General features: G+C 48.6%; 1 long non-coding RNA gene across 1 annotated transcript; it reads right to left on the reverse strand.

Annotated features, from left to right (window-relative positions):
- Positions 1 to 11,544: 11,544 nt before the first annotated feature.
- Positions 11,545 to 17,202, reverse strand: LOC136158473 (uncharacterized). Its single transcript, XR_010661345.1, has 3 exons — positions 17,048 to 17,202; positions 13,452 to 13,604; positions 11,545 to 12,634 (listed from the first exon to the last, which is right to left on the reverse strand). It is a non-coding gene; the product is annotated as an uncharacterized lncRNA (long non-coding RNA).
- Between the last annotated feature and the right edge of the window lie 3,007 nt (positions 17,203 to 20,209).

The raw sequence follows: 20,209 nt of genomic DNA on the forward strand, positions 1-20,209 counted from the left end.
GCGGGCTACAGTCCCCGGGGTAGCAAGAGTGGGACACAACTTAGCGACTAAACCACCACCAATCTAAGCTATGGTTGTTTTTATTTTCTGACAGAGTCCCTGACTTCGGTGGGAAGTGGCTGGGCAACCAGGGACCCCATCTTAGGACCCCCCCAGAGCCTGCCTCACACAAACCACCACACGTTTTGAACCCACAGTCCTGGAATTTATTGTCCTGGAAATGACACCAAAAGACAAACTGTTCTTTCCAGCTTCAGTTTCCTCGTTTGGGACTGAGAGGGTTAATCTGCCCTGGAGGCTCTTGTGGGATAAAGGAAAAGGTCAGAGGGGCCTGACTCCCCATCTGTGGGGGGTGAGCTGTGGTGGGGAGAGAGGATTTACTGTTGAAAAAGTTGAAGAAATTCCAAAACAGAACCACAGCAATATTACAGTACATTTTTAAGCTTTTAATTGAACAGGTTAATGTTACTGTCACACACCCCAAAATATAAGGCAATGGACTTGTGCCAATAACAAAAGAATTAGAAACTCTTTTAAGAAATGCTAACTTATTGTGTGATAATTGGTCTGTCTGGGAAACCATGCTTAATTAAATTTTCTGATTTTTTTTTTTGGCTGCGCTCGATCTTCATTGCCTCATCCAGACTTTCTCTATACAATGTGTGGGCTCAGTAGTTGCAGAACACAGGCTTAGTTGCCCGGAGGCATGTGAGATCTTAGTTGCCCCACCAGGGATCCAACTGGTGTACCCTGCATCTGAAGGCAGATTCTTAACCACTGGACCACTGGGGAAGTCCCCTGTTGAGTCTTTCTTCAATCCTGATGGGAAACTGTGCAAGGGGAAAGCCTCCCTGGGTCTAGATTAGAGATCCTTGGGTAATTTGAAGCAGCCTTCAAAGGGCCACTTTAAGCCCCATCTCGAGGTTCCCCAGCAGGACAAGTGTCTGACATCCCACATTTGGTTTCGTTTTGAAATTCTATGACTAATCAAGACTTTCATCTCCCAAGCAAGAGATTCTTTGTGGGGCTGGCAAGGGGCCAGGAAGGTGTCCATGTGAACTGAGGTCCCACATAAAAGGGGAAGAGAGGGGGTCTGGCTGCTGCAGAGGGGGTCTGTGCAGGGCCCACCACCAGCAGGAACAGTGATGCCTGCCTGCCCCGTGGCCATCTGGGAGACAGAAAAACCCAAAGGCTCTCCCAGAATGGACAGTCCAGGTAGAGGCTGGAGAGGTGTGTTTCTGCTGTTTGCTGAGCCCTCACGATGTGCTACGAACTCCATCATGAACATGACACAACAGCCCATAAAGAAACTGAGGTTCAGAAGAGCTACCTAAGTAACTCACCCAAAGGCCCTATCCGAGAGATGGAGTGTGAATTTGAACCCACTCTGACTGTTGCAAACCTCACTCTCCTCCTCCCACTATATCGCTGCTTACAAAACATGCACCGTGATTTCCACCATATCCACAGACCAGCTGAACCAGTATTCACTTATTATTTTTCTTTCAATCAATTCTGTTTATTTAACTATGTTTATTTTAAAAAAGGAAGCCCTATATTGTATGGTAAACAGGAAACCAATGCCCAGCTACCAAAAATAGAAGACAAACTTGCAAATATAAACACTACCCAGAGAAAACAGTGTTAGTACCTTCTAACCAGATACTGTTGCCCGAAAGAGTCTATGAGCCTGAGGTTTAGGATCTGTTAAAAAGGGAGATCAGCAAGTGTAAGACAGGCGGTAGAGTCAAGCTAGCTCAGGAGACTTTGTCTTGTCATCAGAACTACCGCAAGATCATTGGCAAAGGGGATACGTTCTCACTCCGTGACTCAAAGCTAGACAATGCCTCCTCCTCCTGTCACCAAAAAACACCTCCCATTTGCCTGCCCGCAGGGCATGCACATGCAGGGAAGAACCTGGCCAGACACCAAGATGCTTCTCTAGGACCAGAGAAAGGAATGATGGGCTGCATCTCTCACTTGTTTCCAAACCTTCTCCAGAGCCCCATCTGCCTGAGCAATTTACCTGCTGCTTGCACCTCTTAGTTTTTTCTCTCTTTAAATATACACCTGGGGACTTCCCTGGCAGTCCAGTGGTTAAGAATCCACCTTCCAATGCGGGGCACGCCGGTTGGATCCCCGGTTGGGGAACTAAGATCCCACATGCCGTGAGGCAACTCAGCCTGCACGCCACAACTAGAGAATAGAGAAGCCCACGCTCCGCAACAAAGAGCCCGCAGGCTGCAACGAAGACCAAGCACCGACAAAATAATATGAAAAAGTAAATATTAAATAAATACACACCGGTCTCTCCAGGAAAAGCGGAGGCCAAAACCTGTGTTATACCCACTGTATCCCCATTCCTGGTGTTTCAGTAGTAAGTTTGAAACTTCGGCATGGTGTGGGGGGGAAGTAAGAGTGTGTTTGATTGGGTTCTGGGTCCCAATTCTTCACCCCACTATGGAGCAGTATATCCACACTGCAGCTGTAATCTCCTGGCTAGAAGAGCGTACTAACCCCCTTGGCCTTGAGTTAAGCCACGTGACCGGCCCTGGCCATTGAGATATTAGCAGACCCAACACAGGCAAAGGCTGGGAACATGTTTGAGTGGTAGGGTTTGTCCTCCTGTACTTTTGCCATTTGTTTGAGCAGAATAAACCTCCAGTAGTCCATTGGCCCCAGAAAAATGTACATGGGAGCAGAGGCTCCCCACGTGACCTGCAGAACTTCCATGTGGGATGCAGAAGTGCTCCAGCCAAGCTGCGGACGTGTGAATGAGAAATGATGTCTGTTCTTGCACGTCACTGGGGCATCACGGTTGTCAGTTTCCCAGCTGTAGCCGGTTGATAAAAGGATCATCTCATGTTGGGAGAGAGAAATGTAAGGAAGGTATCTGGAGGCATGAAAGAACATGGAGAAGGCTGGGGCGTTGGTTCAGGGGTGGAGATAGAAAGTAGTTGAAAACTTAGTGACCTCTTACATGTCTTTTCTGGCTCGAGTGTTTTCAGGTTCTGCTACCCATTTTTAAGTATTGATTTATTTATTTTTATTTATTTGGCAGTGCTGGGTCTTAGTTGCAACATGCAGGATCTTTAGTTGCAGCATGCAAACTCTTTAGTTGTAGCATGTGGGATCTAGTTCCCTGACCAGGGATCGAACCTGCGTCCCCTGCATTGGGAGCATGGAGTGTTACCCACTGAACCACCAGTGATGTGCAAAGTATTGATATATCTTGGTCATAATATATGTCTGTTCTGGATTGATTTTGACCCTGAATCCATATCATCTTTACTTCCAGAGGCAGGCAGATGGAACAGCCTCTGTATGGACCGTTGCTGGTCTCAGGGAATTGGGAAGAAAAGACGATGAACCACTCACTGGCTATTAAAAGCTTCTACATGCTCACATTTCATTGGCAAAGCAAGTCATGAAGCCAAACAGCAAAAACATCTCCCACTAGCTGTGTTGTCTTGGCAAGTCATTCACCCCTCAGGGTCCAACTCTATCTTTGCATTCGGCTTACAGTGCTAAATGCTTCTCAGTGTAGGAATATAACAAGCACATCCAAAGGCCTAGCAAGCAACATTTTCTCTTGGCTCCTCTTCCAGATATGGAGTAGGATCCTGCAAACCAAATCCTGCCATCAGCACTTCTAGACGGGGCTTGGTTGCCTGCCCTTCTTGCCACAGAGAGACATCTGGGAAAAGCCCTTTCGTGCCTGCTGTCTAGAGATTCAGGAAGTCTGAATTCCCAGAGTATGCAGCTGAGAAATACACTCCCTGGAGACCATTTCCTCCCTGTCACCCACCTCCACAGACAGGGTCGTGGGCAGGATGGAGACAATGGTTTCCAGCAGAGAAACAAGCTCTCATGTCCTCCCACTTAAACCTTGGAGCTCTGGGTCCCACCCCTTCTCTTTATCATCAAATTTCCTGCCAGCGCAAGAAGAATTCACAGGACAAATACTGTCTGTTTGACTGATGGCTGATCACTAAAGACAAGAGCCATAGAATCTCCAAACCCCAGGAAATGTTACCCATGCCATGATGTTGGGCTTCCCAGGGAAAGAATCTGCCTGCCAATGCCGGAGGCGCAGGTTCGATCCCTGGGTGGGGAAGATCTCCTGGAGCAGGAAATAGCCTCACACTCCAGTATTCTTGCCTGGAAAATTCCATGGACGGAGGAGCCTGGCGGGCTACAGTCCATTTGGTCTCAAAGGGTCGGATACAACTTAGCGACTGAGCACACCCATGCTGTTTGGGACTTCCACGTCTTTCTTTTTTCCACCATGTAATGAGCACAAATGTACTGTGAGCAGAACCTGAGGGTTGAGTCTGAGTTTACCCCATTATAGAAATGTTTGGCACCGAGACCCAAAAACGTCTGGCTGCTTGACCGCACTTCTAAGTTTGCAGTAGGAGTCGTGGCACCACAGGGACAGAGCTTCAGACTGCTCCAAGGTTTGAATTTGCCTGAAATACAGTCAGAAAGAGTAACAGGAAGTGTGGGAGTTTGCTCCCACCACCCATGCCTTTACCACCCAAGCGTCTGGAGTCCAGGATGGCCCAGGGGATGATGTTCTGGGCAAATTCGAAAGCAAGTCCCCATGTGTCTCCCAGCACACAAGGCGCATAGAGGCCAGTTCTCTTGGCCCATCTTCTGGAAAGGCAGAGTACAGTTGGGCACCGAGAAGGAAAAGGAGAAGAAAAAAGTTCCTGTTGTTAATCATGTACCAGGGTGTGCTCTTGTTTTCCTGGGATCTTAAGTACAATCATAAATATTATTCCTGCAGTCTATGAGAGCATCCTTTGTACTTTTCTAAATATTTTTAATTAAAAAAAAAAAAAAAACATCCTTTCCTTCCTTTCTGCCAAGCAATTGCTCAGGAAAACAATATTTTTCCAATCATTTGCTTAAAGTGTACTGACTGTGACTCTTCGGTGTGGCAGGTACCGGGAAGACAGCAGGGAACGAGCTGGTCAAAAAACCTTTGCTCCCTGGAACTTACTAACGAGCCCTAGTCAGCTGTACTCACTATCATGCTTGACACTGATACGAGTTTTGTTTTGCTTTGCTTTCTAAGATTCCTGGGTATGTTTGTGTATGTGGGTTGTCTCTTAGGGTGTAAAACCATGGATGCATTCCCCTCAGCTGAGTGACTGTCAACCCAGCCAGGCAACTCCAGCCTCAGGACTAAAGCTGGGCTTACAAGTCCTTAGGAATCTTCGGGTATAGAGAAATCGGGATGCCTTCTACTTCCAACGGAAGGTACACCCACACATGTACGTAGGCATACACTTGCACACCACACTCACGGTCCAGCAGTTCAAAATTCAAAGAGTGACAGGACAGGAAGAGACCCAGAAATTCCTGTCCATTCGATGCTTCCGGGCAGGAAGGTTTTTAAGCCATTCTGGGCACTTCTTAATCGTCAAGTTCTTATACCTGAATAGCCTGGAATTCCCTCCTTACCTGGGATAGGAATCCTTTTGGACACAGCCCATTTCTGTTTGCTCCCCTGCATGACCGCTCCTGAGAGCTTGTAGCCCTGGATAAGGCAGCCTGGTGTCCAGCCTCTGCCTCCTGTAACCAGCACAGAGGAGCTGCTCAGAGACGGGACTTTTCTCCCCTCACGCTGTTTATAATCTGTAATTGTATTTGTTAATTTTTTATTCATGTGCTTTCTCACTCATTGTCTTCACTCCCCGATAGAACACGAGGTTCCCAAGAGCAGAGGTCATCTCTTGTCTTGCCCGTGGCTTTTTCATTCATGTCTGACACGCCGCAGATGATCAGTCAGGGTCTCTACTAGTCTTTACAGCACGTTTATGAAAATCAGAAAAAGTGCCCCTTCCAACCTGATGATTTAGAAAAAAAGGCATCCTTTCGGCACATACAGCTTGGTATAAAGAGGGCCATAGTGTATATGTTAGTTGCTCAGTCGGTACCGACTTTGCAACCCCATGGATTGTAGCCCACCAGGCTCCCCTGTTCATGGAGTTAGGCAAGAATACTGGAGTGGGCAGCCATTCCCTTCTGCAGGGGATCTTCCAGGTCTGGGGATCAAACCCAAATCTCCCGCTTTGCAGGTAGATTCTTTACTGTCTGAGCCACCACAGAAGCCCATAAAGAGGTCACATTTATACAAAGGGGAAAAAAATGCTCTTGCCTCCAAGGAGACACAACTCCAAGCCAGGCATGTGGCTTAGCGAACAGTCTAGATTTCACCTCTTACCTTTCAGCTAGGAACTCTTGTGCCCAAACTACTGACAAGAGGCAGGAGCACCAGAATCAATAAATATTTGACAAATGAATTAGTGAATGAAATTCAAGTCTTTGGGGATATGTGGGGGTTTTAAGACTTGTCTGCAAATTTCTTAAAATACTCAGTCCATTGAGAGTTCGGCCTCATCTATTCAACCGACAGAACATGGTGGGAGTGATGCTATGTCACTATCAAGGGTAGGTCATCAATAGCCATGTATGCTCGTCCTGGTTCTCTTGAGTGCAAGGATGAGCAGTGTCCTCGTGGAGTTTACAGTCTGGTGGGGTGGGCTGTCATGGGGACAGCCATATAATTGATCATCTGAAGTAAGACACTTTTAAGAGTGAAAAAAAGAGTTAGTTGCTCAGTCATGTCCAACTCTTTGCGACTCCATGGACTGTGGCCAGACAGGCTCCTCTGTCCATGGGAATTCTCCAGGCAAGAATACTGGAGTGGGTTGCCATTTCCTTCTCTAGGGGATCTTCCCAACCCAGGGATTGAACCCAGGTCTCCTGCATTGCAGGCAGATTCTTTACCATTTGAGCGACCAGGGAAGACCCTTAAAAGTGAAAGGGATGCTATTTTTTAATTTTTAATTTTATGTTGGAGTATAGCTGATTAACAATGACTTGTGATAGTTTCAGATGAACAGCAAAGGGGCTCAACCATAGGTATACATGTATCCATTCTCCCTCAAACTCCCCTCCCATCCAGGTTGCCACATAACATTAAGCAGAGTTCCCTGTGCTATACAATAGGTCCTTGTTGGTTACCCATCTTAAATATAGTAGTGGGTACATGTCCATCCCAAACTCCCTAACTAGAAAGGGATGCTATTGATAATTCCAGTGGGACAATAGTCATAAATAAGAACTATCCTAGGGAAACTGGGGTGCACAAGCACCCTTACTACAGCGAATTAATGAATTAAGTAATCACTCAAACAAATGCGATGTGTGCTGTGAAGCACAAGGAAGATGGTGCTCTTTGAGCCTGCAGTAACGGGATTTGACCCAGACAGAAATATCAGGGAGGGCTTCCCTGAAGAGGTGGTATTTAAGGGTAGCTAGGAGTTGGCTGGGCAAAAGGGGAGGGAGGAAGCAGCACAATCAAAGGCCCTGTGGGTGGGAATGTAGTAGGTAGGAGGGTCTGAAAGAAGCCAGTATGGCTGGGAATGGGGGATGTGAGGATGAGGTTGGAGAAGGCAGTTGGGCTAAGGTAGTTTGAGGACTTCATTCTAGGAGTGATGAGAACAGTTGGAGGTTTTAAGGCCGTAGTGACATGGTATGATTGTTTTTCTTTTTTTAAGGTTTGTTTATTTAATTAATTATTTGGCCGTGGTGGGTCTTCATTGCTGCATGCAGGCTTTCTCTAGTTGCAGTGAACAGGGGCTACTCTTTGTTGCAGCGCAGGGGCTTCTTATTGTGGTGGTTTCTCTTGCAGAGGCTGTTGGGTGCACCGGCTTCAATAGTTGCATCACATGGACTCAGTAGTTGTGGCTGGTGGGCTCTAAAGCACCGGCTCAGTTGTCACGGCACAGAGACTTAGCTGCTCTGAAGCATGTGGGATCTTCCTGGACCAGGGATCAAACCAGGGTCCCTTGCATCGGCAGGCAGATTCTTTACCACTGAACCAGGAAAGCCCTGGTTGACTATTGTGGGGAGAAGGTTGGGGGTTGGTGAGAGTGGGCTCACGCAGAGAAATTACGAGGTGAGAAATGATAGTAACTGTAACCCAAGATTCTACTCCTACTTTAGAATGATGCTGGTCTGGGAGAAGAATAACCCAAACAAGACTCATAAGTCCCTTCAGGGAGCTGTAAAAGGTAACCTTACATAGAAGTCTGAGGGGTCTGGGGCTCACTTGTAACGGGTACTTCTCTTGAGCCAGTGTGAAGGGCTTGGCTTGGTCCATTGGCATGTCCAAGAGTACAGATGTTTCCTGAAGAGCTGAAGATGTTTCCTAAAGACACAGAGACCAGTTGGCTCAATTCAGGTATAAAGGAAGGCTCATTGGGCAGCTTCTGTGTGAGCTTCGCTTTGATGGTAGATTCACTGGTAAGAAGAGCATCAAAGGGGCAGGGCTGGTTCCCTGGGACACCTGGTCACATTTGAAGCCTTGTGTATTTACTCTACTATCTAACTTCCAAAGGGATTTAAGGCAGCTGACAATCAAAGACATACACACAATAGAACTGACACAAAAGGAAATAAAAACTAAACAGACTGAGAAGGAAGCAGATATATGAGCCCATTGAGTTTGAAAGGATACAGCACAAATGAATCACCTGGGAGAATCTATGAACCATGAAAATTCCACACCCCCCACTCCCCCTTCTAGAAGTGCTGGAACAGTAGGTCAGATGGTGAAACCCCAAAATCTGCATATTTAACAAGGTCTTTTGCCAATCCCCAACTGCAAAATGTTTCTGATGCTGGTGATGTGTGGACCACAGTTTGAGAAACTCTGTATTAGTCCTTTAACCAAATGTGGTCATAGTCACTGAGCGTCAAATTGAACTTTGGGTTTCCCAACACCCTAGTCATGTGTGAGTTGACATCCTTTTGAGAAAGGTTTTCTTGGCCAATGGAAGGTCACCTTACCTTCCCACAGAGTGGGTCCCAGGAGAGCCGCCCATCTCTCTACTGCTAGAGAGCACTGTGTGTGAGTGATTTGGTGGGTGGGGGACAGATTGTCACCAAGGCAATGTGGAGCACCCACCACTGAAATATCCAGGTCAGATGTGTCATTCTGCTGGGACGTACATGGTGAACTTAGCATTGAGAGTGGAGACAAGCTGGTAAGGCAAGGATTAGGCTTTCCGGCCCTGAAATAGCCTAGCTCCTTGCTGGGAGCAATCCTGGGACCATCCTTGTCCATCTCTCCCAGGTCTAGACAATCCAGGTCATGTAAGCTGCCAGCCTGGTGTGCTATGCTCAGCTAAGCTTCTGCACCATCACTAATCCTGAGCTCCTTGGAATTTCTCCTACTTCATTATTAATCCTCCTTGGGTTTCAGTAGCCCCTTCCTTGCTCCTGAGACCTCTCCTCGGGTACTGAGCAATGAGGAAGGGGAAGTGGATGGTGGGCTGGATGGCTGATGAGGACAGACTTTCCCTGGGTTGTTGCTACTTAGGGCATGGTCTACAGACCAGCAGCCTGAGCAGCCTCTGGGAACCTGTGAGAAATGCAGGCTCTCGGGACTTCCCTGGTGGTCCAGTGGTTAAGAATCTGCCTGCCAATTCAGGGGACAGGGTTCAATCCCTGGTCCGAGAAAATCCCACATGCCTTGGGGCATCTAAGCCCCTGGGCCACAACTGCTGAGCCTGTGATCTAGAGCCAGTGCTCTGCGACAAGAGAAGCCGCCGCAATCAGAGGCCCACTCACTGCAACTACAGTAGCCTCCACTCACCACAACTAGCGAAAGCCCTCTTACATCAGTGAAGATGCAGAGCAGTCAAAAAAAAAAAAAAAAAAAATGCAGACTCTTAGGCCCCATCCAGACTGGTTGAATCAGAATCTTCATTTTAACAAAATCCCCAGATGAATCATATGTATGTTAAAGTTCAGAAGTGATGGTATCCTTATTTCTTCATCCAATAGCTATTTATCTAGGGCCTCTCAAGGGCCAGGCTCCATACAGTGCTGGGAGACAGATGATATGGATGGATGAAAATGACATGGTCCTCAACCCAGTAGAAGGTACAATTTGATGGAGGAGCCATGAGATAAATAAATAAAGAAACAAACATGTAATTTCAAGGTGTGGCAATTGCTATGAAGGAAGTGAAAAGAAAATTAGTGATCACAGTATTAAAAAAATTGTAAGACAATCTAACAACAGACCAGGGGAAGGAGTTGTATCAGACAGAATAGTCATGGGGGTCTAAGAAAGGAAGGCCTCTCTGAAGAGGTGTCTTTTGATCCTGGAAAGTGGGTGATCCTTGAGGAAGGAGTTGGAAGATTCTGGAATGAATGCTCAAATCTTGTCTGGGATCATGCGATGAATTGGAGTGTGGAGTGTCAGAACTCAGAGTGTAAGATTCTCAGAGAAGGAGAAGGTATTGATCACTCATCAGTATTGATTCATCCCCTCCCCACACAGCTATTGGGGCCTCCCCAGCTCACCTCAATTCTGCATCACTCTGAAGAGCTTAAGCCAAGGCTCCCAGTCTTACTCTTGGCTTCAGGAGTATGAAAATCTACTAGACCCTGCTCCAATGGTTTAGAACCAGCCAACTCTAGGACCTCTTTCATGGCAGATCCCAGATTTGGGGGCCAGAAAACTTGCAAATGAGCCCTTTGGTAGATTAAGTAAGGAAATGTTTTGGTTTTTTCTGAAAATGATTTCTAAACTTTCCCACTCCCAGGAGGAGTAACCTCCTCTCCAACCACTGACTTCTGGTGCGTGGAGGGGACCCACAGCATCTGTTGAAGTCTTCACATGAGCCTGGATCCTGAGTCACCCTCCCTCCCTGCCAACAGCATCAGCATCACCTGGAAGCTTGTCAGAGATGTGGCATCTCAGGCCCCGCCCAGACCAAACTGAAGCAGGATCTCCAGAAGATGCACATTAGACGGAGAAGCCTTGCCCTACTCCATGAGGTCACACAGGGGCTGGTCCTCGTGGTGGGATCCCAGAGAGAGACGGCTTTTGGTGGTCTGGTTCACACAGATCAGTAGAGTTAAGTGCTGGTCTGGAGAATCTGGAGATGCTCAGCTATCCTGCAAAAGCCTGAGAGAGCCGACCACTGGGGAACTGGGGCCTGGGGGTTGTCAGGGACCCAGGCTGGTCCTAACTGGTCCAGTATACTTCCCCAAGTGAGATCCATACACCCTGGCAGTCCTGGCGATGGTTTCTTTCACGAGATACATAGGAATGCAATTAGTAACACTAAATCATTAATTAAGAATATTGTTCCGGGGGCTTTCCTGGTGGTCCAGTGGTTAAGAATCTGCCTCCCAAGGCAGGGTACGCGGGTTCAGCTCCTGGAAGGGAGACTAAGGTCCCACATGCTATAGGGCAACCAAGCCCACGTGCCATGGTTAGAGAGCTCCTGTGCCACAATGAGAGGAAGCCTGTACACTGAGATGAAGACCCAGTGCAGCCAAAATAAAATAAATAAAAATTTTTAAAAAGAAGAAGAATGGTGCTCTCTTTCCAAGTCCCATTCAGTCTCTCTGATGACCACAGGGAGAGAGGCTTTGTTGGGTGCTAGGATGCCTCCAGCGCCTATGGAGAGAGCTTGGTGGTTACGACAGACACTCCAAGCTGCCTGGATCCACATCCAGGTGCCGCATCTCTGCGTCAGACTGTTTGGACTGAGGAACAAAGGAACACAGACGGGCGGCTCGCGCAACAGAAACTGTCTCACAATTCTGGAGGCTGGAAGTCCCAAGATCAAGGTGTCAGCGGGTGGGTCTCTTCTGAGGCTTTTTCCTTGGATTCTTGAGGGACATCACCTTGTGTCCCCATGCAACTGTGTGTGTGTCCTAACCTCCTCGTCTTCTAGGAAAACCTAATGAGCTCATTTTTACTTTAATTACTCCTCTTAAGACCCAAAGTCCAAACAGTCACATTCTGAGGGGTTAAGACTTCAATGAAACCTAGATGAATTTGGGGAGAATACAACTTAGCTAGCGGTGGAACGTTCACAATTTTTTCAACCTCTAGTTGTGGAACTTTCCCAAATTTCTCAGCTCTGTGTCTCAGTATGCCCATAAAAGGAGACGACGGTATCCACCTCATAGGCTGTAAAGGGAGCCGAGCAAATTAGTTCATATGAGATGCTTAAAACAATAGTTGGCACCACGTAGGTCCCCCAAGGGCAACAGCCACTATCAGGCATGATACTGGGTTGGCCAAAAACGTTTGTTTGGGTTTTTCCATAAGATGTTATGGAACACATAGGAGATATTCAACAAGCATCTGTTGCATGTATGTGTCAGGGAGGAGGAAATTTTTCTCTATCCTTTTAGGTTCTTTTTGCTGGTCTAAGAATTAAACTGACATGAGACAGATTAACAGGAGAAAATCAAACAAAAGTAAAAAAAGTAAAAAGTGAAAAAAAAAAAAAAAAGCATAATTGGGAGAGACCCAGGAAAAGTGAGTTATTCCCCCAAATGGCCAAACCCTCACCTTTAATACCATCTTCATGGGTGTGCATGCTGAGTTGCTCAGTCGTGTCCAATTCTTTGCGACCCTATGGGCTAGAGCCTGCCAGGCTCCTCTGTCCATGGGATTCTCCAGGCGAGCATACTACAGTGGGTTGCCATTGCCTCCCTCCAAGGGGTCTTCCGTGGGACTGAACCTGTGTCGATGTCCTGGGATCTCCTGCGTCTCCCACATTGACAGGAGATTTCTTTAACACTGGGAAAGAAAGGGAAACCCAAGATGACCAAAAGCCTCACCTAAATTCTTTGTTCAGCTAAAGACAAAAGCGAATGTTGAGGGTGGGAAAGTCATTTCTGGGAGGTGACCAGGAAATTCACAGTAAACAAAGGTAAGTTCGTTATGCAAATTCAAGCCCTTGCTTTCTCCCCAGCTAACAGCTTCTAGAGGTTGGTCAGCCTCCTGCTCCAGGTGCAGAGAGAGACACCCTTGCAAATGGAGATTCCCCTTCCTAATGTAAATGTTTCTGACCAAAGGGTAACCCCTACTCGGTTTTCAGAGTTTTCCAGAAAATAACCAGCTTAAAATAATTAATATGTCAAAGAGACATATTTTAGGGTGGCAAATTCTTATTGTTGTTGTTTAGTCGCTAAGTTGTGTCTGACTCTTTTGTGATCCCATGGACTGTAGCCCACCAGACTCTTCTGTCCATGGGATTCTCCAGGCAAGAATACTGGAGTGGGTTGCCATTCCCTTCACCAGGGGATCTTCCCGACCCAGGGATCGAACTCAAGTCTCCTGCATTGGCAGGTGAGTTCTTTACCACTGAGCCACCAGGGAAACCCAGGAAATTTTACCGCCCTACAAATGGCAGTATCGTCTGAGTCAGCAGCTCCCGGGATCCTGGGAAGATGCCAGGGAATCTCAGGGCTTCTTGAGTTAAGGGTCCTAAACCCAGAGTCAGCGCTGATGGGGCTGGAGATGAGCTGTCTTCCCACAGAGCCTGCCCATCTCTAGGGTGGGGGTGTCGCAGTTCACTGGCTGGCACCCTTGCCAGCCCACACCCTATCCTTACCCAACCAGTCGGACCACACCGCCCACATGCCAGCCGATGCGTTTGGACGGGCACGGGGCAGGACCCAGCCTGTCGGCCGCCTGTCCTCCCATCCTCCTGCTTCCCAGGTGCCTCCGGTCCAGGTGTTCAAAGTTCCTCAGGCCACATGTGTTTCTGGCAAAGAAGAGAAGCAAAGACTCAGTCCTGGAAGCTCAGGGAGAAGAGAAAGGGAGGCTTACAGATGGGGATTCCCTGCCCTTGGGGAGACTCTGCTCACAATTGTGGGAAGTGACCCCAAAGCCCAAACAAGGCTGTAAAACTCTGCTCCCCCAGGGAAGGAAGAGCAGGTTGAATGAGTCCTGAGATGGTCACCTCTTCTCCTGCTGGGCACCAGGTTTCCTGGTCAAAGATAGGACAAAGAATTCCCTCACCCTCTCACTCCTTGAAGTATTACTCCCTATGAGGATTCCCTGAGGTTAGACTTAAAGCACTGTCCCATTCATTCAAATACTATTTATTTGTAAACTTCTAAAACTTTAATTGGATTTTTGAAATTTATTTTTGATTTTTACAGTAGTGTGTTGGCCTCTGCTATACAACGACATGAATCAGCCATAGGTATTTATACATATGTCCCCTCCGTCTTGAACCACCCCACTACCCCCTACCCTATCTCACCCTTCTAAGTTGTCACGGGGCACTGCTTTGAGCCACCTGTGTTATATAGCAACTTCCCATTAGCTGTTTTACATACGGTAATGTATATGTCTCAATGCTACTCTCTCATTTCATCCCACCCTCTCCTTCCCCTGCAGCATCCAAAGTCTGCTTGCTATGTCTGCATCTCTATTCCTGCCCTGTAAATAGGTTCATCATTTTTCCAGCTTCTGTATATATGCGGTAAACGTGTCAGTCACTCAGCTGTGTCCGACTCTGCAACCCCATGGACTGTAGCTCTCCAGGCTCCTCTGTCCATGAGATTCTCCAGGCAAGAACACTGGAATGGGTTGCCATTTCCTTCTCCAGGGGATCTTCCTGACCCAGTGATCGAACCCATGTCTCCTGCATTGCAGGCAGATTCTTTGCCATCTGAGCCACCAGGAGAGCGTAATATTTATTTATTGAGCACGAACCAAGTGCCCGGAGCTCTGTCAAGCCCAGGGAGGTGGTGGAAGTGAGATACTCAGAGAAGGGCTCTCATGGTGCTGACATCAAGTGAGGGGAAGCAGAGAGAAATAAGTCAACAAGTAAATCAGTGAAACAACCTAAGCTGTGATGGATGCATGAAGAAACACAATCAGAGGATGCAGTTGACACTGGCCAGCTGCGTGGGTCAGGGCTCAGCCAGAGATCTTGGCAGGCCTCTCTGAGGACACCTCTGATGGAGGCTGAAATGATGAGAAGCCAGTCGTGCAAAGGAAGGTATGGAACTGAAGGTTCCAAGTGGAGGGAACAGCAAGTCACAAATGTCCTGGGGCGGGAAGAAGTTTGCCTGGTCTGGGGAATAGAGAGGTGATGATGGTGTTGCAGGAAAGTGGCAAGTGATGGGGAAGTGGTAAGAAATGAGGTCAGGTGGGGAGGCAAAGATTCCTGAGGATGGTGAGTGTGGCCGGGGGCTCCCCAGCTAGGAGGATGCACACGCTTTGGGTAGAGCCTGGAAAGGGTATGCCTTCCCTCCTGCTCCCCCAAGCTGGGATTCCCCCAGTTTGGAGAGAGGATTCCACTGGCTTCAGTTGGGTCACACGCCCACCAGGCAGCCAGGGAGAGGCAGGGCACCTTGTTGGACAGCCCCCTCCCCCACCCCACCAGGGTGTGCCTCCCAAAAGAGAATGGGTGCTCCCTGCAGAAGAAGGGGACCCAGACACCAGGCAAGCAGAAACCGCAGGTGTGCACAGCACTCCACCTCTGGGTTCTGACCTAGATCCTCCGGCCTAGCCCTGCTGCCTGCATCCCACTCACTGTCATCTCCACCCCACCACCACCATCGTCTTTGCACTTTGGAAATGGGGAAACTGAGTCTGGGGTGGCAGGAAACACCTTCTGAGCCCCTGCACCCTAGGAGTCTGCTGCTTCTTTTAGGGGATCCATTATTCCCTTGCCTCCTGCTGTCTGCAGCTTAATTACATCCATGTGGGAGTTTGCTCAGTCGCTAAGTTATGCTGACTCTTTGCAACCCCGTGGACTGCAGCACACGAGGTTTCCCTGCCCTTCAGTGAGAGTGGCCACATGCAACAAAATGAACTTTCTCTGTCTTGTGCAATCTGTCTAAGCAATTTGCATCACACCTCATGTTTCCCCATAGGTGAGACAGCATAGAAAGCTGGCTATGCCTGGGTTTGACAGCCATGTGACCTCGGGCATCTCACTTAATCTGTCTGTGCCTTCACTGTCTCATCTATAAAATGTGAATAATACTGCAACTGCCTACTTCATAGAGTTGTTGAAAGATTGGGTTCACACACCAAGGCATGTAGAACAACGTACATCCTTGGCATGTATTCCATTTGGGATGGTGATGCATTCTTTCTAAACCCCTATGCACTGTGAAAATCTGCATTAATTTCTTTCATTCGTTCATTCAGCCAACACTTACTGAGTACTTGCCAGGCCCAGAAACTCAGAGTAAACAGGCCAGACAAGGTTCCAGTCCTGGAGGAACTTAACTTTCTGGGGGTAGAGATAGACCATGAAGGAAAAAACCAAATCAATAAAGAAGATTTATTTTAATAGTGATACATGTTGGAAAGAAATGAAACAGGGTGACAGACACATCAGTGCTAGGGCTGTTCTAAGCAGGCTGATCTGGGAAGGTCTCTCTGAAGGGTGACAGGTGGAAGAGAAGAACCACGAGCCACGGGAATAAAGAGCAAGTGAAAAGGCCCTGGGGAGGAAAAGCAGAGGTGTTGGGACTGGAATGAACAAGGGTGGGGATGGCGGGTGGAGAGATCAGAGAGCTGGGGACCGCAGTGAGCAGCTCTCACGGGTCGTGGTAGGAGTTTGCTTGTTAATGGTGTTGATTTCTGACTCTTGGGACCCTATGGACTGTAGTCCGCCAGGCTCCTCTGTCCGTGGGATTTCCCAGGCAAGAAAACTGGAGTGGATTTGCCATTTCCTTCTCCAGGGGATCTTCCCAACCCAGGAATCAAACCTAGGTCTCCTGCATTGCAGGCAGATTCTTTACCGACTGAGTTGGGGCAACATGAAACCCATGAAAAGTTTCAGCAGGGGAATGATAGATCCCACCCATGTTTTCTGAAGACCACTGTAGCCCCCTGCCAGGAAAACAAAATGAAGGGGGCTTGATTGGAAGAGGAGGCTTCCCAGGTGGCGCTAGTGGCAAAGAATCTGCCGTCAATGCAGGAGAGGTAAGAGATGCAGGTTCGATCCCTGGGTCGGGAAGATCCTCTGGAGGAAGGCATGGCAACCCTCTTCAGTATTCTTGCCTGGAGAACCCAGGGACAGAGGAGCCTGGCAGGCTACGGTCCATAGGGTCTTAAAGAGTCAGACACCATTGAAGCGACTTAGTATGCACTCAAGGGTTGGAAGAGGAGAGAGTAGTTGTGGAACTTTTGATGAGGACCCATCCCCAGGTCCCTGCAGAGTGGTTAGATGGTTACCTGGGCAACCGCCATCCCAGAGCACCGCTCACCGGCCAGCAGGTTGGTTCTTGTTTGCAAGACTGCAGTATTCCAAGACTGAAAGAGAACTTCCTGCGTCCTGGGTGCCCTGGGGTAGACATCGAATGCCGTGGCAGCCCTGCCTGCATCTCCAGTCCAGGATCAGCCCAGGTCCGTCAGTCCTGCCAGCGCTACATCCTCCGGTCCTTCCCACCTCCGGGGAGTGCCCCGGGCAGAAATCCGGCCCTGCCCACCCTGGACGTGCTCTGATAACCTCCCCAAAGGGGAAGCTGTTTGTTTGGAAGGAAATGGTGCAGAAAGAGGCAGTGGCCACCTTGAAAATAGGGCCAGGGCCTGCTTCAGGGCCAAGCTGGAGCGTGAGGGCTGAGATTCCAGTGGCTGAGGAATCGGGGGGTGGGGGGGCCTTCCTGGGGTCAAGGAGGTCTGGTGCAGCCAGGCACCTGCTCCTCCTTGCCCCAGCGAGCCCCCGAGAGTTTTCATCATTGCCATTTTTGGAATAACTGAGTCCAGCAACCAGAGACATGATGGCTTTTTTTAAAAACTAATTTATTTTTTAATTGGAGGATAATTGCTTTACAATACTGTGTTGGTTTCCTGCCAAACGTCAACATGAATCAGCCACAGGCATACATATATCCCCTCCCTCCCACCTCCCACCCCACCCCACCCCTCTAGGTTGTCAGAGCCCCAGTTTGAGCTCCATGAGTCATATAGCAAATTCCCACTGCCTATCTATTTTACAACTTTTTTGTTGTTATTCAGTAGCTAAAAAGTGTAAAGTGTTAGTTGCTCAGTCACGTCCGACTCTTGGTGACCCAGCGGACAAAGCCCACCAGGTTCCTCTTGCCAGGGTTCTCCAGGCAAGAATACTGCGGAGGAGGTTGCCATGCCCTTCTCCAGGGGATCTTTCCCAACCCGGGGATGGAACCCCAGCCTCTTGGGTCTCCTACACTGGCAGGCAGGTTCTTTACCACTAGCACCACCTGGGAAGGTATTCAGTAGCTAAGTTGTGTCCAGCTCTTTGTGACCCCATGAGCTGCAGCACACCAGGCTTCCCTGTCCCACGCTACCTCCCAGAGTTTGCTCAAACTCATGTGTTTTGAGTCAGTCATGCCATCGAACCATCTCATCCTCTGTCACATACGATCGTGTATGTTTCCATGCTACTGTCTCCATTTGTCCTGCTCTCTCCTTCCCTCCCTGTGTCCCCAAGTCTGTTGTCTATGTCTGCATCTCCATTGCTGCCCTGCAAATAGATTCATCAGTACCATCTTTCTAGATTCCATATATATGGTCAATGTATGATATTTGTTTTTCTCTTTCTGACTTACTTCACTCTATAATACACTCTAGGTTCATTCACCTCATTAGAACTGACTCAAGTCATGACGGCTTTTTAATCCTCGATCCTGTGAAGGGGGTTCAGGAGGAAGGTCACGACCCAAGGGAGGGGAGGGGTCTTCGGGGCTGACCCAGAACTCAGGTTTCCCCCTCCCTCTCCCTGATTCCTCCTTCAATCTGACATTTTCTCGTCTCCATCCCATCTGGTGGAAAAGGGGAAGAAGACAGGAAGTTGGAAATTAAAATCGCCTGCCTGCACTAGGCAACCCCTGACCTGGGGTGATTTTAAAAGATGCCACTGCTTGGATCCTGCTTCCAACCAATTCAGCTAAGGCCCCCCCTTTAAAAGCTAAAGGGGTCTTTTAGGGGAAAAAAATCTCCCCAGGGGATTCTAATGTGCTGCCATGGTTGAGAACCTCCATTTTAGTAAGTTTCCGATTCTGTGTTTCTCAGCACTGGCTAATACTCTCAATCTCCTGGGCAAGTTTTCTAATAAACCTGTGTCTGGGTCCCAACCCTGACTCATTAACCGAGGATCAAGCAGGACAGGGAGCAGGCACTATATTTTTTTAAAAGCTTCTCCAGGGGACTTGAAAGGGCAGTGAGGGTGGAGAGCCTCTGATAGCCCAGTCTCCCTGGTGTACAGACAGGGTGACCAAGGACCAGAGAAAGATGACTGGTCCAAGGTCACATAGTCCTGCTCAGCCGTTCAGTCGTGTCAGACTCTTTGTGACCCCATGGACTGTAACCCACCAGACTCCTCTGTCTATGGAATTTTCCAAGCAAGAATACTGGAATGTTCTGCCATGTCCTACTCCAGGGGATCTTCCCAACCAAAGGATCGAACCCACATCTCTTGCATCTCCTGCACTGGCAGGCGGATTCTTACCACTAGCGCCTCCAGGCAAAGGCAGAGCTCAAAATCAAGTCTGTGGTCCCCGGGCTAGCCTGGCGTAACCGGGCACGGAAGTCTCAGATGAGGTCTACCTGGTATACCCGCAACTAGGTGCTGGTGGAGGTAAGCAGAACTGAAAGAATAGCCCCAGGGACCCTCGCCCTGGTATAATCCCCCACTTTAGGTGTGTGGGAACCTGTGAATATCACGGTTCTGTTACCTTGTTTAGTTGCTAGCACATGTCCGACCCTTTTGCAACCCCATGGACTGTAGCCTGCCAGGCTCCTCTGTCCATGGGATTTCCCAGGCAAGAATACTCGAGTGGGTTGCCATTTCCTTCTCCAGGAGTTCTTCCCAACCCAGGAACTGAACCCGACTCTCCTGCATCGGCAGGCGGAATCTTTATTGCTGAGTCACCAGAGAAGCCCTCTTGTTGCTAAGTCGCTTCAGTCGTGTCCGACTTCTGTGTGACCCCATAGACAGCAGCCCACCAGGCTCTGCCATCCCTGGGATTCTCCAGACAAGAACACTGGAGTGGTTGCCATTTCCTTCTCCAATGCATGAAAATGAAAAGTGAAAGTGAAGTCGCTCAGTCATGTCTGACTCTTTGAGACCCCATGGACTGCAGCCTACCAGGCTCCTCCATCCACGGGATTTTCCAGGCAAGAGTACTGGAGTGGGTTGCCATTGCCTTCTCCAAGAAGCCCTCTATTACCTTACAAAAGGAATTTATCAGTGGACCTTGAGTTTCTCAAAAGGTTGATTACCCAGGTGGGATTAATCTCATCACACCAGCCCTTTAAAAGCTGGGAGTTTGGCCCGTGGCAGAAGAGAGAAGCAAGATTCCAAAAGGACCCAGTATACTGTTGCTGGTTTTGAAAATGGGGTCACGTGAGCAGGAATGT

This window comes from Muntiacus reevesi, chromosome 2 (genome assembly GCF_963930625.1).
Source record: "Muntiacus reevesi chromosome 2, mMunRee1.1, whole genome shotgun sequence".
Classification (NCBI taxonomy): Eukaryota; Metazoa; Chordata; class Mammalia; order Artiodactyla; family Cervidae; genus Muntiacus; species Muntiacus reevesi.